We start from the raw sequence: 19345 nt of genomic DNA, 5'->3' as shown, positions 1-19345 counted from the left end.
ATAATCAGCCTTCCAAATCTTGACAGACAAACTGCCTTTCCACTCTTCCCACTGTGGATGTGTTCAATATCAACCTAATAATGCAGCAGCTCTGTAGACAATGTAGCAAATATTTGTGTGCAGCTCTTCACATTTTCTCAATTCAACATAAATACTAAAGGTCTGTAGTCAGGCTGAATGATAATTTACTTGCCCCACACATAGCTGAGGAATTTGATGATAGCTCAATAGGATGCCATAAGTTATTTTTCTAACACCTTGTAGTGCAATTCTGCAATGCTTAGCATCCGAGATGCTTAGCTCACTGGGAATTAATTATTTCCCTTATTTAAGGATTTTACCTTCTATCATCAATATTGATATAACATTGCAATGAAAGGTGATAAGACTTAAATGATTTGATATGGATGAACTGGGCCTTGCACCAATTAAATGTTTCTTCACATTCCTGAATCTATTGAAATGCCACTTTTTTCTTAAGAGTGTTGTTCAAACACTTCATGTTTAAAATTCACATGAACCCAAATGGACTTCAAAGCAACTGTAAGTTAAGAAGCATCGGCAATAGCCAACTGTGGGCCAGATTTAGTTGGCCAAATACCGAGACGTAACGCAGAAATTCGCAGAATTTCTGCATTACCGACCGATATTTGGCTGAGAGCAATGTATGTGAGTTTTAACCTACAAGCAAAATAAGGAATCGCAAAATTACTTGACTGAATTTTCTGGGTATTCAGGGTTTTTCCTTCCGATTTCTCCACCCCCTCTCCTCTGCTCAGCCCTCTCGTGCCGCCTCCTTGCTTGTTGATTTACTTAGCTCGCATGTAGTGCTGTCGCTACTACAGAGCAGGTATTATCGGGGCCGGTGCGAGGTCTCCCCTTTGTTTTTCTTGGTCTCACCTTGTGTATGGTGATGCTTGACCTGGGTTACCTCATAACGAGCTCCGTCTCTGTTCGCCATTTTTGGCTTGGCCGACCAGTTCCAACCTTGTGAGGGTCCCTCGCAGATTTGATCACAACTGGTGGCGAGATCTCCCCGAATTCGTCTCCCTGGCCACGCTGACCACTTCAGCTACCTTTTTCTGTTCCTGTTTCTTAGAAACGCTCGCTGAATGCTGTGGGAAATGTTGTTTGTACTCCCGGGTTCATGGAGCGGCTGATTCAGGGGGCCATTCCCCTTGCGATCTAAGCCACGCCCCTGGAAAGCTTTCAAATTGGCAATCTGCAACTACTGGATGAAAATGTGGTCTACATTTTCATCCTTCTTTTAATCCTCGTAAAACATTTGTGATTGCAATACTACTAAGCTAGGTTTCACATTATTTTGACTTCACAAGTTCTTTACAACCTCTTGATATTCATGCACTAATTTTAGATCAGTTCTGATAAGTGTTTAACAATTGACCTTCCTTCAAATCCCCAAATAGTAATAGCAGGTACTTCTCCCTTTCAGGTCTCAGGGCCAGATGAGCAAAATTCTAATTTAGCATTTCCTAAATAACGTCTCCTTGGGAATCACTATTTAAAAAATGCAAAGCGATATGTACAACATTTGTGGTTTCCTAACAGCCATTCCTACAGAGTAAGAATTGATTTTAGGAAATGCCATTGCATTCCAGCCTATAGGCAAAATAGAAAATGGTTTGCATTTTCCTAATTGGAAATCAATTTAAGAAATGCAACGCCAAAGTGCCTTTGGGCTTAAGGCCTCCTGGAGGCACCCTGAATTTCCTAGTGCACATGTAAGTGTGCATATGCCCTTAGGCCATATGTGGGCTTCATGTCACATTAAAAAATGCATTTTAAATTCATTTTTTTAATTTGCACATGGTTACCATTGACTTTGAGTCAATGGTAATTGCATTTCCTAAATGCCCAATTCGCATTTAGGAAATGATTTCTACATATGCTTTGGGAATAGCAAATAGGTGATCTCTATTTGCGATTCCCTAAATCAGGGTCGCAATTTGCAATTTCCTCCAGCTAGACATCACAAATTGCACCAGAGATTTGTCATTTCTTCATTTTGCATTTTCTTAACGGTACAAAATAGCGTTTCAGCCCATTAGGAAATGCTAAATGGCTTCGTACATCTGGCCCTAAATCTCTATGATCCAATGGCTCTAAGTAAGTTTCAAAAGTGTCAAATCATTATTTTCATATATTGGTGGTTCACCAGGCACGTCTATGAAATGTGGTAGTAGATTAACTGATTACATCCTACATTCATAATCTGTTCTACCATGTAACATATCAAAAAATATGTGCAGAGATAAATGTGACTAAGGCCTGATTATTAGTTCGGCAGGATGTGCTCCACTGTCACATTTTTGGCAGTCTTGCACTGCCTCCTCAGCGGTCCAACCACCCATTTACGATAGGTGTGGTGAGACTGCCACAGGACACATTTCTGCTACCGTAGAGGCAGCCATGGAGGTGGTGGTGGGCACCTCACCGTCAGCCCAATTATGACCTGCCTTTCTGCTAACCTGTTCCTGGTGGGGATACTGACATGTGAGATACTGCAGAAAGGCAGGAAGTGAACTGAAGTAATAGCTCTTGTGTGAATGCGCCCATGTGTAATGTAGCTTGTGCTCATGTAGTACCCTCCAATGCTTCCAGGCTGGGTTCATGCAGTGTTTCACTTGCACAACAGAATGCAAGGAACAGTGCACCTGACTGGCTTGACCCTGATTCAGGGCTGGTCGCTCCACGCACTGCACGGCCCCCCCGTGAGTGTGTCCAGGTCCCCACCGCCGCTTGTATTTTCTTCCCGTGACTTGCCTGTATCTGTCCATTGTTACTGTGTGATTGTATTTCTGCCTGTGACTGCCGTATTCTGCCACTTGTTGCTGTGTTTTTTTCTCGCCCCCTCGCCTCCGTTTCTCCCACTCCCCGCTCCCTGTCGCTGCTCCCCTGTGGCCCCACCCCTTTACCTTTCTGTACCCGCTCCCGCCTTCCCATTTGCCGCCCCTCTCCCGCCTCCCAGCTGCTCCTCCCTCCCACTTGGCCATTTATGGCGGGGACCGCGCAGTGGTGAGATGTGACCCTTGACCCTGATTCAGGGCCGGTCGCTCCACGCACTGCAAAGCCCCCCCGTTAGTGTGTCCAGGTCCCCACCGCTGCTACCACGAGTTCGCCGCGGCTCTTGCTGCTAAGTATTGCCGGTTTTTGCTACTCTTTGTGCTTGTATTTTCTGCCTGTGACTTGCCTGTATCTGTTCATTGTTACTGTGTGATTGTATTTCTGCCCGTGACTGCTGTATTCTGCCACTTGTTGCTGTGTTTTTTTCTCGCCTCCGTTTCTCCCGCTCCCCGCTGCTTCTCCCCTGTGGCCCCGCGCCTTTTACTTTCTGTACCCGCTCCCGCCTTCCCATTCACCGCCCCGCTCCCGCCTCCCAGCTCCTTCTCCCTCCCACTTCACCATTGATGGCGGAGACCACGCGTACGCGCTGCGGTCATGCGCAGCGGGCACGCGATTGCGTGCCAAAGGCAAGCCCGTCTATGCCTGTCCACGCCTGGACCGCGCCCAGCGCCAGAACCCCTGGACCCCGCCGGAACCAGCCCACCGGACGGATCTACGACACCACCACCCTCCTCGCACTCAACAACGGCCGACAGCCAGCCTGCTACCAAGCCACCCCGAAACGCACCCACGGAGCTTTCACTTGCCGCGCCTGCAAGTTCACCTGCCTCTGGACCAGCACCGCACCCGCCAGGCCAGGCACCAGAAACAACCACCTCAAGTGCATCCTGCTCAACACCCGCTCTGTCCACAAACATGCCATCGAACTCTGGGACCTCCTTGACTACACAGCGCTGGACGTGGCCTTCCTCACGGAAACCTGGATGAACGCCTCCTCAGCCCCCGACATTGCCATAGCCATCCCGGACGGCTACAAGCTCATCCGGAAGGACCGCGTCAACCAAGCCGGAGGGGGCATCGCCATTGTCCACAGAAACACCATCCGCATCACGACCGACAACAACGACGCCATCTCCACCGCCGAGCACCTCCACTTCAAAATACACACCGATCCCAAGACCACCCTCAGAGGTACCCTCATCTACAGACCCCCGGGACCACGCACCCACATCAGCTCTCGCCTGCTCCGACTACATCTTCCTAGGGGACCTCAACTTCCACCTGGAGAACAACAAGGACAACAACACCACCTCCCTGCTAGACATCCTCGCTAACCTCGGACTCAAGCAACTGGTCAACACCCCCACCCACCGAGCCGGCCACATGCTCGACCCAGTCTTCTCCTCGAGCAACCAGGTCTCCTTCAACCACGCCGCCGAACTCCACTGGAACGATCACAGCTGCGTCCATTTCAACTTCAGGAAAACAACTACCCCCCACCGACAGCAACAAGCCCCCCGAAGATGCTGGAGCAAGATCACCACCGACCAGCTCACCACCTCCCTGAGCCAAAACCCACCCATCAACTCCACGGACCCCAACGAAGCAGCCCGCAACCTCACACAGTGGATCACTGACTGCGCCGATGCCCTCGCACCACTGAAGAACCCCCCAAGCAACCCTGACAGCAAAAAAGCCTCTTGGTTCACCAACGATCTCAAAGACTCCAAGAAATCCTGCCGTGCCCTCGAGAAAGCCTGGCACCACGACCAATCAGAGGAAAACATGACATCCCTCAAGAACGACATCCACAAACACCACCAGCTGATCCGCTCCACTAAAAGGTCATCCTTTAAAGAACGCCTGGACAACAACGCCCACAACAGCAAGGAACTCTTCATCATCGTGAAAGAGCTCTCCAACCCCAACGCCTGCAACAATGACATCACGCCATCACAAGACCTCTGCAACTCCCTCACCACGTTCTTCCACTGCAAGATCGCCGATATACACGACAGCTTTGGGCCTCTGACCACAGACCCTACCACCGAACCAGCGCCCCCCACCCCCACACTCCGCACCTGGACCCCTGTCAGCAAGGAAGACACCATCCACACGATGAACACCATCCACTCCGGCTCCCCTACCGACCCCTGTCCACACCACATCTTCAATAAAGCGGATTCTATCATCGCACCCCAACTCCGGGACATCATCAACAACTCCTTCGCATCCTCCACCTTTCCGGAGAGCTGGAAGCACGCGGAGATCAACGTCCTCCTGAAGAAACCCACCACAGACCCCACCGACCTCAAGAACTTCCACCCCATCTCGCTCCTCCCCTTCCCCGCTAAAGTCATTGAGAAAACCGTCAACAAACAGCTGACCGCCTTCCTCGAGACAAACGGCTCCCTCGACCCATCACAGTCTGGATTCCGAGCAAACCACAGCACCGAGACCGCCCTCATCGCAGCAACCAACGACATCAGGACCCTGCTCGACAACGGGGAAACCGCCACCCTCATCCTCCTCGACCTATCGGCTGCTTTTGACACGGTCTGCCACCGCACCCTGACAACCCACCTCCACCACGCCGGAATCCAAGGAAAGGCCCTGGAATGGATCACCTCCTTCCTCTCCGACAGAACCCAAAGAGTTCGTCTCCCGCCTTTCTGCACAGCAGCCACCAAGATTATCTGTGGCGTACCCCAAGGCTCCTCGCTTAGCCCCACCCTCTATATTGTCTACATGAGCCCCCTCACAGCCATCGCACGCAAGCACAACCTCAACATCATCTCCTACGCCGATGATACCCAACTGATTCTCTCCCTCACTAACGACCCCGCCACCGCCAAGGCCAGCTTCCAAGAAGGAATGAAAGACGTCGCAGAATGGATGAAGCTCAGCCAGCTGAAACTGAACTCAGACAAGACGGAAGTCCTCATCCTCGGCCCATCCATCTCCGTGTGGGACGACTCCTGGTGGCCCCCAGCTTTGGGCACCCCCCAAGCCCACGGACCACGCACGCAACCTGGGTTTCATCCTCGACTCTTCCCTCACGATGACCAGGCAAGTCAACGCCGTCACCTCTTCCTGCTTCAACACCCACCGCATGCTCTGAAAGATCCCCACCGGAACCAGGAAGACAGTCACCCAGGCCCTCGTCACAAGCCGGCTGGACCACTGCCAAACTTCAGAAAAGACTCCAGCGCATACAAAACGCATCTGCACACTCGTCCCGGACATCCCCCGACACAGCCACATCTCCGTCCACCTGAGAGACCTGCACTGGCTCCCCGTCAGCAAGAGGATCATGTTCAGACTCCTCACCCACGCACACAAAGCTCTCCACAACATGGGTCCCGAATACCTCAACAACCGCCTCTCGTTCTACACACCTACCCGCCGCTCCGCTCCGCCAGCCGCATCCACGCTGCCGTTCCACGTATCAGCAGAACCACCACCGGAGGAAGATCCTTCACCTACCTAGCGGCCAAGACGTGGAACACCCTCCCCACCCACCTACGACTGATCCAGGACCATCTCGCCTTCAGGAAGCGCCTCAAGACCTGGCTCTTCGAGCAGTAGCGGACCACCCTCCTCCAAGCGCCTTGAGACCCTCACAGGTGAGTAGTGCGCTCTATAAATTTTGAGGTTGATTGATTGACTGGCTGGAGGCAATGCAGTATGGATGGCACTAGCTTCCAGCTTGTTTCCCGAGCTGAAGAGTGCCGCAGCCATGTCTACACCACCGACACACCTCCAGTCGGGCAGGAAAGTTGTAATACGCTGGGCAGAAGGCCACCAGCTCAGCAGGCTGTTTGGGACCTCCACTGCGGTGGTTTGAAGGTGAGACCACAAAACTCGTAATTGGCCCCTAAGTGTTGTACTGTAAGCTATGTGTATGTATTGATCGAGGGGATCAGGAAACAATACAAATTAAACAGGATCGATGTGGCATCCACATTATCATTAAAAACTGTGGGGAAAGAACCTTCAAATGGTGTACCCAACATCAAATGTAACTTCAAATAGTTAATACTTTTCAGGCCATATGTATGGAGCATTTGTGACTTGGAAATCAGTCTCAAACATATTACTAGCTGCAAACACATAAGTTTTGGATGTATGAAAACCATTTACATATGAATTGCTTGGGAATCGGTATTTTTGCAACACAAAATAGCAATTCGGTAATTACGACTCGCTATCTGTATCTTCACCTCAGTGCAAAGTCTTCATTTTGCATGTGCAAATTACCTCCTTCTCAAACCAGGTGTTAACTGTGTGCAACCTATGAAAGCAGCCCCGGAATGTTTTTGCTTCTTCAACAATGGCGTCAGTCTGTGAAGGCAAGAAGAATACATAATCTCGCTGGGCTGCAGCAAAGAAGTAGACTTTAGAAAAGGATTTTCAGACTGACGAAGAAATATATACAAAGTACAGGAAAGTAGTAGCACTGTTATCTTGGAGTTCATAGCTGAGTTAAAGCCTCGCTTGAAAAAAACATCTTTTACAGTAATTCCATACCCTCCCATGTGCAGGTGTTCTGCAATTTGAATCTCTTAGCCTTCGGTAGCTACCAAGGCGATTTGGCTACCGTTGACACAAATTTAATGCACATTCAGACTTATACATGTTTTCCTAGAAATGCATAGGAATTGCACAACAACACAACACAACAACAAAATCGAATTTTATAAGATTGCCAATTTTCCTCATTCTCAGATTTGGCATTCTTAGAATGATTTTCCACCTAACTTTTTTGCCTTTAGACCTCCTGTTTGCTGACTTCATTCTTGCTGGTTTATGACTCTGCACACTTTACCACAGTTAACCATTGCTAAAGTGCTTGTGCTCTCTACTTAAAACATGGCAGAATTAGCTTCTATTCAATTGCCATATTTACTTTAATTGTAAGTCCTTAGTAAAGTGGTACACCTGTGCCCAGGGCCTGTAAATGAAATGCTACCAGTGGGCCTGTAGCACTTATTGTGTCACCCACTTAAGTCGCTCTTTAAACATGTCTCAGGCCAGCAACTGCAGCCTGTGTGTGTGTGCAGTTTCAAACTGCCATTTCGACAAACCTTCCTTTTTCATATATATAAGCCACTGGTAGAGTAGGCCATGGACAGACCAAAGGGCAGGATGCAATGTATTTAAAAAGAGGGGCATACACCTTCTAGTTTTACATGTCCTGGTGGTGAAAATCACCTAAATTCATTTTCACTACTGCAAAAGACACACATTCACAAAAATAATCACACCTTGAGCATCCAAGTGGTGTGTGATGCTAAAAATGTAATCACAGATATTGTTGCATGATTTCCAGGGAGCACCAATTACTCTTTTATTTTCTCCCACAGTGGCATTTACACAAGGATACAAAGAGGAGATTTCGATGGTGGATATTTATTGGGTAAATATACATAGATTAATTTCACATATACCTTACATGTGACATCATGCCTGTATCTATGTTTAGTTTGTTTTTAGGAGATAGTGCGTATGCATTATGCTCAAGGATTATGGCATTTTATCTGTCCTTCACAACATCAAATGAACATTACTACAATATGAAACACAGTAGAACAAGAGGCATCATAGATCATACTTTTGGACTGCTAAATATGTTCTAGATGTTTACATAAGAGTACTACTTCCCTACAATATTCACCTGAAACAATCTGCAAAATTGTAGTCACATGTGCTATTCTACACAATATAGCTACTAGAAAAGATTTGGTAGTTTCAATGTTAGACTCTGAGTCAGATAATGAAGAAGAACAGATTTGAACACCTCCTTCACAGGAAGAATCTAGAGCTGCGGAAGGGCGAGTGAGAGATGGCAATATTGCTTATCTTTTCTTTATTGTCAGGTAAGTTAATGAATTTCGGAAAGTTTTTGAAAAAACACAATACTATTGTTTTGCATTGAAAACGAATAGCATTCTATGCTTTTTGTAAGTCTTGCATTTGCTGCAAGCTGATGTATTTGCTCTAATACTTTCCCCAGCACCACAGCACCTCATTATTTGATGCAGAGTCATGCTGTCGGTGGCTAAAATGCTGCTCCTACTGGATAGGTTCTCGCTTTCCCCTTACTCCACCTGGTGTGCCAATAGCAATCTGGGTTGTTTAGATTGTTTTCACTGCATTTATGCGTTTTCTTGCTACAGCTGCGCTGTAGTTTCTCATTGCTCAAGTTAAGTCATCCGTACAAGATGAGGTATGGCGCTCCCTAAATCTGTGATGTATTTTTTTCCTGATGCAATTCCATAAATAAGGTTTTGGATGCATCAGTCAACCTATCCAATTTGTCATTCATGCATATCTGGTTTGCAACTAGGGTATTAGACATAGTTTGGAATCTAGTTGTTATTGTTTCTATCCAGCGTTACGAGTTGTTGGCTGAGTAGTCCTATTTGCATTTGTTGCAGGTTCTGAACCTGCAGCATAGAGCATAGAGCTTTCCAGTCTCCAAATATTTGAGGATATTCTGCACTAAGCTCCTCTGCAACAGGTGGCTGGGATTGAGTGCGTAGAGCATGAGAATTGTGACCTTGGGGTATAATTCACAAAGAAAAACTAAGACCAGATTAAGTTTAGACCTGAAGTCTAACTTTAGCCCTAAAGTCTAAGTTTAAGCCTGAAGTGTAGGTTAGACCTGTAGTGTAAGTTTGGACCTTAAGTCCAAGTTTAGACTTCAGGTCTAAATTTAAAGCTGAAGTCTAACTTTAGACCTGAAGTGTCAGTTTAAGCCTGAAGTGTAGCTTAGACCTGTAGTGTAAGTTTAAGCCTGAAGTGTTGCTTAGACCTGTAGTGTAACTTTGGACCTTAAGTCCAAGTTTAGACTTCAGGTCTAAATTTAAAGCTGAAGTCTAACTTTAGACCTGAAGTGTAAGTCTAAGCCTGAAGTGTAGCTTAGACCTGTAGTGTAAGTTTAAGCCTGAAGTGTAGCTTACACCTGTAGTGTAAGTTTGGACCTTAAGTCCAAGTTTAAACTTCAGGTCTAAATTTGAAGCTGAAGTCCATCTTTAGACCTGAAGTGTAAGTTTAGACCTGAATTCTAAGTTTAGACTTCAGTACTAAACTTAGACGTCAGGTATAAACTTACACACAAGTCTAAACTTACACTTCAAGTCTAAACTTAGACTTCAGGTCTAAGTTTACTTTTGTGAACCAGGCCCCCGCAGTTGTCTTGGCCTCACATCCAGTTCCTGAGTAACATCTGGTGTAATGTGCTCAATCCCTTTTCATCAGTGTCTATAAGCTGTGTGACTTCAGAATTCATATTTGAAATAAGTATTATACAGACCTGGCTGCCACTTACATTGGAGTCATCTACATAGATATGTAGATCTCCAGGACACTCCCCTCCTGAATGGACACTTTTTTGAGAATAGATTTTTATTTGAAAATGGATTGAGAGTATTTTAGTAATTTATACTTGGTTGTACTGTATGTCTATACTTTAACTTTTAAGTTAAATATATTTAGAATGCCATTTTCTGTATTTGTTTTTTTATACTACATCTCCTATAAGACACTTTGAAAGTAAATAGACTACTACTTTTGCATATATTATGTTAGACATCAGTGTTGATTGTATATAAATATTATAACTTAAAGCTTTAACATACAATGTTTTGTGTTATAATTCCAGTGGTGGCTGATAGGGAACTGTGGCAGGAGGAGGAGAGGTGGAAAATAAAAAAAGTTTAAAAAAAAATAAAAAAACGTAACTGCTGCTCACGTCACCAGCCATCACTTCTCTGCAGCCTCTCCTCATCTCAGTGGAAGAACCTAGGCTCCATAAGCCAATGACAACGTTGATTCCTCTAAGTTCCCCTAAGGCAATTACAAAGCTGCATTGCAGCGTTGTGATTGGTCTGAGCACCATGGTTGGTGCACAGACTGGGACAGGGAGCATGTGCATGTTCCCCACCAGTCAGGGTAATGCAACCTGGTAGAGAACGTGGAAAGTGTGAATGAATGTTTGGCCTGCCCAAGACGGCTGGTCAGACATTTATACGCACCTTGAGTGGACAAACCACTCCTCCCCTGGCCCCTGCTCTCACTAGCCCTTCCCATTCCCGCACCCAGGTACAGAAATAGAAAAAGATAATAACGTGTTACGTAATTATCATTTTCTTTTTCCTCTGTACTGCCTGAAAGCAATGGGCCGACGCTCCTCTGCCCTAACGAAGGAGCTGCCCCTGTATAATTCAATATTTCACTTACCTTGTGAGGTCCCTAGAAGGTCTGAACTGTCAATTGTCTCAGATCCACTGACAGATTCTGGCTCCAATGTGGTTTGCACAAGCTCCTCAAAAGCAGTTTGTTGGGAAGTCCTCAAGTTCGTCTTGCTGCACTTTCTGGGATTCAGGCAATGTCAGGTATGACTTTCCAAACAGTTGATTATAATGCCCAATACACTCTTCTGTAAGGATATCTAGTTCTTTTTCAGATAACTTTATTTACATTTTTTGACCATAACACCTTTGTCATTTTCCTTTTGTGACATTTTGGGGTTCAAGCAGTGTGCTTGGCAAGCCCACAGAGTGATTTCAATAGGATTCTCTTAGCGGTCTCCAGCAGCAATACTCGACAGTTTTAACCATTGTGCTACTTTCTGGTTCTGACGTCATTAATATATGCTAAAAGCGACACTAACTTTTTTCAAGTCTATTCGCTATTTAAGTAAAAGCAAAATGTGATTTCTTAAATAAGCCACTAAGGGCCATTTATAGGTAGCCAAATAGCGACCGCAATGCCAAAATTCGCAAAATGTTAGCCTTTGCTATCGCAATTTGGCTTTAAGCAATGTAGGTAAGATTAAACCCACTCGCAAAATAAGGAATCGCAAAAATAGCGATTCCTTAATTTGCGATCGCATTTAAGAAATCGCAAATTGCAATTCCTTAAATGCAATGTAAGTAGAGCAAAAGAAAGTGCACTTTAGCCTTAAGGAATCGGTAATTACCACCAACTTCAAGTTCGTGGTAATGGGCGATTTCCTTTAAAAAACCCTTTTTTGCTTTTTTAAAAGTGCCATATGGCACACATTTATGCCCTTAGGGCATGTATGTATGCTACATGTGCACACACGCACATTTCAAGGGTGTAACAGGGTGTCCTTTTGGAACCCTTGCACCCTTGAAATTGCGCCCGGAATTTGCGAGTGCCTCTTGGTTACTCGCAAATTGCGGGCGCAAATCCTACCCATTCCTATGGGCCTCTTGGCCCATAGGAATGAATGGGATGGTATTCCTTGATTGTGAATCTCAATTTGTAATTCGCAATCAAGAAATATTAAGGAATCGCAAATATCTGTGCGATTCCTACCTACATTCAATTAGGCGAGTCCATAATAGTGATTCGTTAAAATTTGCTATTAAGGACTTGCAAAATTGAATTTACCTACATCTGGCCCCAAATAAATAATGAATGCTTTCTTTCGTACATACCGATCAGCAAACACCAAATGACGAGTCACACCAATTCTCATTTTGGTAATCGCTATTCAGTTGCTTTTTCCATCTGGCCTTTAATATGAGGAATTCCTCAATGAATGATGTGCCTATGATGGCGTTCCTTAAAGTCCGGTAATCTATACGCAGCTATAATGCAAACTTCCTCTTTAATATTTGGGGAGTCGCAATCAAAGGAGTGCACATCACGATACGCTATACGCCGCTAGTTTATTGTTGGTGCTAGCTGCATAAGTATTCTGGGGCATATTATAAAGAAAAAGCGTTAACATTATCGCTAAAGCAGTGATATTGGGCTTGATAATGCACCCTTGTGAATTCCCATAGAAGCCCATGTTCTGGTGTGAACATGGGCTTCTATGGGAATTCTCTACGGCGTATTATCAAGTCCATTATCGCCGCTTTAGTGCCAGCTTTCTGCTGCTAAAGCGGCGATAATGTTAACCCGATGCTTGATAATATGCTCCTCTGTTCCTCAGAAACCAATTTATAAAATACTTTCATGTATCAAATCGAGGCTTGAAGGATTTCACATCTAATATGTTAACACACTTTTACGGGTTAGGTGTGGTGGTTGCATAAGCACGGTATTGGAACATCAGGGCCTTGTGCATGTGCATCAGCTATGATAATGAGAGTGTTCCACTGCAAACCTTTCACACTTTGACAAACCAATTAAAGAAATATTGGGTAGTGGTATCTTGGAGATTGCGGGTACTTGGAAAGGAAATATCTCTGATCCTTTCTCATTAGAATGAGCAGCACAGAGGTGAAAGAGATATGGACACAAGAGATGATTAATTGCCTGCATTCACTGATGGTAGAGTGGTGACTCGTAGAGCTCATTGCCAAATTGTGCCACAGCAACAGCATGCTCTTAGGCACGAGTGGCACAGAAATCGAGCAATTCAAGCATAATAGCCAAATTATGTATGCTGCCTGGCTTTCCCAAAATATTTTCGAAGTCCTGTTCATGACATTTTCATTTGTCATGAGGCTGTGCATGTAGATTTGCAATTCATTTCAGTTGAGGATTTAGCTTGAGTTTTTTCCCATGAGATTGACCATAGGTTTAATGCATGCAAGAATAACTATTTGCAATATTTGTGTTATTACAGTTTTTGCACATATTGCACTTCTTCTAAATAAGGGTCTCAAGGTTATTACATTGGCTAAAAAAGAAAGCTAATACTAAAACTATCCTTATTCTGCTGACTTGATGAGATGCAGCCCGATCTGAAAAGCTTTTAAATGAAATTAATAATAACTTTCTAAAATGAAGACAATTTTTTTTTCAGTTAATACGTAAGAATTTTGTCTTCATGCAATAATGCATCTCTGACTAACTGCTGTTACATTTAAAGAACATTGTTGTAACCACCTCTCTATAGGTATCATTACAGTATTTTCTTCAGTGGGACAATTGTTGATTGATTAAAACATATTTTATGCACCCATTTTCACTTTTTTCATGACTGCTGATGTTATATTTGTTAAATGGTAGTGTGAGGTTTATTGAATGTAAATGTCAGGCTGCCTGTGAAATATCACACTCTTGAGTGCACCTACCAGCTACTTAGCCTGAATGAAAATTCTGCTTCAAGCACAGAGTATTGCCACCTAAATGTGTGTAGTTAGCACCTCCAGTTTTTGCGCACCCACAGTAAATCCTACTTAATGAGTGCAACAGCCCTCGACAGTCCACCTGTGATGTCCTTATAGTAGAGACTAAAGTAGGCCCAGATGGCTGTGTCCATGAGAGAATCCATGCCAGTTACATAACATGCATTTATAATCATTTAGTAAAACATTAATCACTTCAACTTTTCAAGTGCAGCCTTCCATCAATGGTCAATGGCTGCACTACCTCGGCGGTGAGGTACGTATAGGCCCCTCCAGTGGTCTGCACCAGAGGGAGTCCTTTATTATTTTTCTACATCGAAGCGTCCAGAGCAACCTGATTTTTTTTTGCAATGACCATCGGCGTTCAGGGCATGCTGATGTCATTGCAGTAAGAGTGAAAGTGAAACGAGCCAAATGGATCCCTTCTAGGGGATCGCCACAGAAGAGCAATCTCCAAGCAGGAATCCACTAACTAGACATCAGGGGCAGAGGAACTGCCCTTTAGGCAAGGGCTTCTGCTTCCCCTTGGGCATTTATATATTTTATTCTTTCTGCAATTACCCCTGATCTTTACCCGAGGGTGGGGGGATGCAGAAAACCCACTAGACACCAGGGATTTATTTGTGATACAAATACATAGGGGCGGGTTTTGCCAGGCATGGGCATGGCCCTTCCTCCACACCAAATGAATGGGCCAGCAGTCTTGCTACCCCCTTGCGGCAGATTGGTATATTCGCCCCAATCTGCCCCGCTGCCGGGCAAAAAGCCCACATGGCGCCATCGATTTTTTTTGTTTAATTTAGGGGTGCAGACTGTCCAGCATGAGCATGGCTGTGCCCCCACCCCAAATAAATTGGGAAACAATATTTCAGCCTCAGAGGACAGATTTTGATAATTACCTCTGACCTGTCCCCCGGGAGGGCTGAAATCCCAATAGATGCCAGGGAAAGGTTTCTTTTTGAGTATAGGACTGAGGCTGCCCAGCGTGGGAATGGCTATGCCCCACTTCAACTAAATGGGGAAACAGTATGGGATAACTGCCACCGATCTGCCACCCCAGGGATGGCAGTAAGCCCACAAGATACTAGGGAGATTTATTTTGTTAAATATAGTGGTGGGGGCTGCCTTTCGTTGGCATGGCTATTCCTTCACCCCCACCTAAATGGACAACAGTCTTTCTGCCCCCCGGACAGATGGGGTTATTACCCCCAATCTATCCCCCGGGGGGCAGAAAGTCCACTAGACAACAGGGATTATTTAAAAAAAATGTAGGAATGGAGGATGACCAGCAAGGGTATCACCATGCCCCCATCCTAAGTAAATGGAGCAACACTGTTTCTGTCCCCCTGGGGGTGCAGATGGAAATTATTACCCCCATCTGCCCCCTGGGTTAGAAAACCCACTGTATGAAAGGGATGAATACTTTTAATAATTAATGGGGTGGGTCTTGCCTATCCTAATATCAGGCCCCTACCTTCATCCCTGAAACATCAACTGTGTCCCTTGCAAACTAAAGCATCCCATACAATGGCAAGCAAGAGGACATTTGATTCTTGTGGGTGTTGTTTTTACATATTGGCCAGGAGAGTGTTGCTAACTTCCAATATTGTCCCACTTGCGATGATGAACGGTGCACATTTTGGTCTTGAGTAGGCTGCCATCTGGAAAAACCTACCAGACACAGAAAGCTCTGAAAACTAGACATGCGGAAAGCACAGGGTAGTGTGCTTCGCATGTATCACACACCTTTTTCTTACCCACTATACCCTGCAAACTTCAGACTTTGACTAAAAACACAAATTTTCTCAACATTTCTGTGAGGAAAACTGGAATCTGCAGGAAGATACATATTTCCTACACCACTGCAGTCCCCCAGGCCTCTTGATAAAAATGGTACCTCACTTGTGTGGGTGGACTAAAGGACCTTGACACAAAAGGCCCTAAAGTACTATATGGAGAGATCAGCGATTCGGGTAGCCATTGGATTTGGGGCTTTGCTCGGTCTCCACCCTTTGAAACCTATCAACTCCAGACATGTTTGAAAAGTAGTCAACCAGGGAATTCTTGGGTGTTGGGTGGTGTGCCTTGTGTGAATCCTATGGGATTTTCTTACCCACAATACCCAGCAAACTTCATACTTTGCCTGAAATCACACATTTTTCTTACGTTCCGTAGGATTCCACAAAATTCCTACCCCCCAGCATTGCACAACTTGTGCCGATAAAAGCGCTGCAACACTTGTGTTTCGTTGGGCCTAGTGCTTGGTACAAGTGGGGCAATGCGGGCTGATCAGAATTTCCCGCAGATTCCAGAAGTTTCCATCACAGACATGTAAAGAAAATGCGTGAGTTCCGACAAAGATTGATGATTGCATGATATTGTGGGTAAAAATACCTTATGGCATACACGTAAGGCATACCACCCTGTTTTGCTAGGTGTTTCCTGCCATAGTGCCCAAAATCCACAGCTACCCATTTTGCAAAAAAACGCGTCTATGTTGAATTTTGAGCCATTTCCTGATGCGGGGACTAGGCCTATTCACACAATGAGGAATCAGTTTTTTATTTGAAAACATGTGGTAGCATAGAGTACTGGAATATGTGCTATTAACAGGTGGATTTCACTGCATTTGTGCCTTCCAAACATAAGCCGGTGTGAGAAAGAAGACATTTTCAAAAATACCCTCTAAATCAAATGCTTGTATGGGTAACCTCAAATTTAGAGATGTACAAAAAGACTACTCCTGAACTCCTTTCAGAAATACATGGGTTACCTTGATATCAAAGTTTCACTCTACATATTTCACTGTATGATTTGGTCTCTTCTTAGTACACAAAGAAAAAACATTTTATGGTGCAGCTCAGTGTTGGCTCTGGGTACATAGCGTTCAGGGGGAACCAACAAACCCTATTTATTGCCACAACCAAAAGGCTCTAGCAGACATAATATTACATTGCTATTGTAAATCAGTCAAAGCAACAAAAGTTACAGATGAAAACCTTGACACCATTGACTGTTTTTTTCCTACTCATTTTCAATATTTATATATTCCAACAGTGAGTTTCTTTGTGAAAAGCTAGGGGATCTACATATATGAAACGTTGCTGAATTTGAAATGATGTCTTCTTTTCAGAAATATATGGCTTTCCCCGTTTACCCATGGGTTTCACACTGGTTTCCACCACAAAGTTGAAGAAGGATGAAAGCACAAAAAATAGGAAAAATGGTTTACCTCTTTGAAAAATACCAGTACTGTGGAAAAAGATTTGTGTTTTTTGATTCAGCTTTGCATATTCCTGAAAGATGAGAAAATGTTGAATTTGTCACAGCACGTTTATTGATGCAATTTTTAGTCAAAAACAGACACTTTTATCCAGAGCTCTTATTCCCCAGAACTCAAATGTTAGCTATATTTTAACTATTTTATTGGTCGCCTCCAGGAGAATCCACAAACGCCGGGTACCTTTAGAATCCCCATTATGCTTGAAAAAAAGGGGTGGCAGAAGTTAAGGGGTTAAATAAGCAATGTTTATTTTGTAAATCTGCCGTGAATCTAATATTGCTAAACCTGCATTGTATATTTTCTACACTTGCTAGAGTGTATTCTTAAGTTTTATAGGCTTCCATTGATTTTTTCAAAAAGATTGTGGTAAGACATTTGGATTTTTGTAGACACAGGGGCACTGCTTGGTCTACTATGATCTAGTGGGACGGTAAGACAAGCTGTATTCATTTTGTTTACTTCTGAAAGCTAAACTTGAAAGCAGGAGTTTGATTTTCTAAAACAAAATCTCAATGTTCCATACTCGCAGAGAGTTTTCAACCAGTGTACAGGCAATATAGGGGCATATGTACAATATTTGGCGATCACTATCACTAATGCGAGTTAGCACTAGTTTTTGTATCGCTGTGTACCAAAGTTAACTATCACCATGTTAGCGGCGTATTTCCAACACACCGCTAAATGGCAATAGTTGATCTTACCGTGTGAACTTTCCTGCGTAAAGAACAGCGGCACAGCGATAAAAATCCTGATGCTAAGATGAAAAAAGTGGCGAAAGGCCATTTAGCGGCCAGACACTGCGCGCTGATCAGCGTGACACCAGTTTTTTCATGTTTGGGCCTCAAAACCACTATAAAACGCTCGCTATGTAGCCCAAACACACACAAAAAAAGAAAGATTTGAAGAACCATGGAGGAAGCTGTACCCAGTACCGAAGCATACAACAACCCCCCAAACACCCAGGGGGACCAGGCAGAGACCCAGGGGAAGGCCAAGGAGAGGAGGAAGAGGAAGACCCGGTTCAGTCAGCAGGAAAACCAGGTCCTGATTGCAGAGGTGACAGGAAAACAACAACAGCTTTTTGTCAACTCCGCAGTGTCATTGGGAACAAAAATTGCAATATGGGAGTCCATCGCAGCCAAGGTGAATGCTGTTGGAGACATAAGGAGGACAGTGGATGACTGAAGTGCTGGCATGATGCTAAGTGCAAGACCAAGCCAAACTTGCAGCCAATCTCAAAGCAACAATGCAGACTGGAAGTGGGAGTCCAGCGCCACAGGGGGAGCTGGATGCGTTGGAGGAACAGGTTTCCTCTGTCATCAGCGAGGAGACCGTGGTTGGAGTTTGGGGACAGGATACTGATGAACAGGACCAGAAACATCAGCAACAGGGTGATTAGCAACCAGGGACTGGGGGGACGGTGTAGATGGTCCCAATGGCACTCATGCCCAATTAAACATCTCTCAGTGCACACCCACAATGACTGCGGATCATGTGACGGATACCCTTCTCACTGGTGGCATAGACACATATCACCCTACTCAACCAGTGCATTGCAACACACATATTGGTGGGCTCACAGACCTGGAAATGTGCACAGAAAAGTACCCAAAAAATAGAGTCCAAGATTAACATCAGACCACAAAATAATGCAACATCAAAGAGCAAAGGGGCACATTAACTGGAGATGCAGCAGGGCCCCCGTCCCTGAATATCATGCATATGCATGTGCCTCGTGTGTCTGAGTCGTGTGCAAGAATGTGCATGTGCATCAAGGGGGACCTTACTGCACATACACAATCTTGCACACAAAGATACACAGGCACATGCATACATATGGTGTTGAGGCAAGGGGGGCATTTAGACATTCTGCCACATCTCCAGTCAATGTGTTCCATTGCTTGTTCATGAGATGCAGTCCTGTGTACACCAAGTGAGAAAGCATCTAGTGAGTCAACATACCATAAACACATGCATTTTCACAACAAAGTGATCATGTAGCCATATGCTAAAAGGTACAAATCCCTCAATATACCCATTCAGCAGACTTGATTCCAAATGTGATGTCATACTATGAGCA

The sequence above is a fragment of the Lissotriton vulgaris genome, chromosome 6 (genome assembly GCF_964263255.1).
Source record: "Lissotriton vulgaris chromosome 6, aLisVul1.2, whole genome shotgun sequence".
In the NCBI taxonomy this organism is placed as follows: domain Eukaryota; kingdom Metazoa; phylum Chordata; class Amphibia; order Caudata; family Salamandridae; genus Lissotriton; species Lissotriton vulgaris.
Note: the sequence above shows the minus strand (reverse complement) of the source record.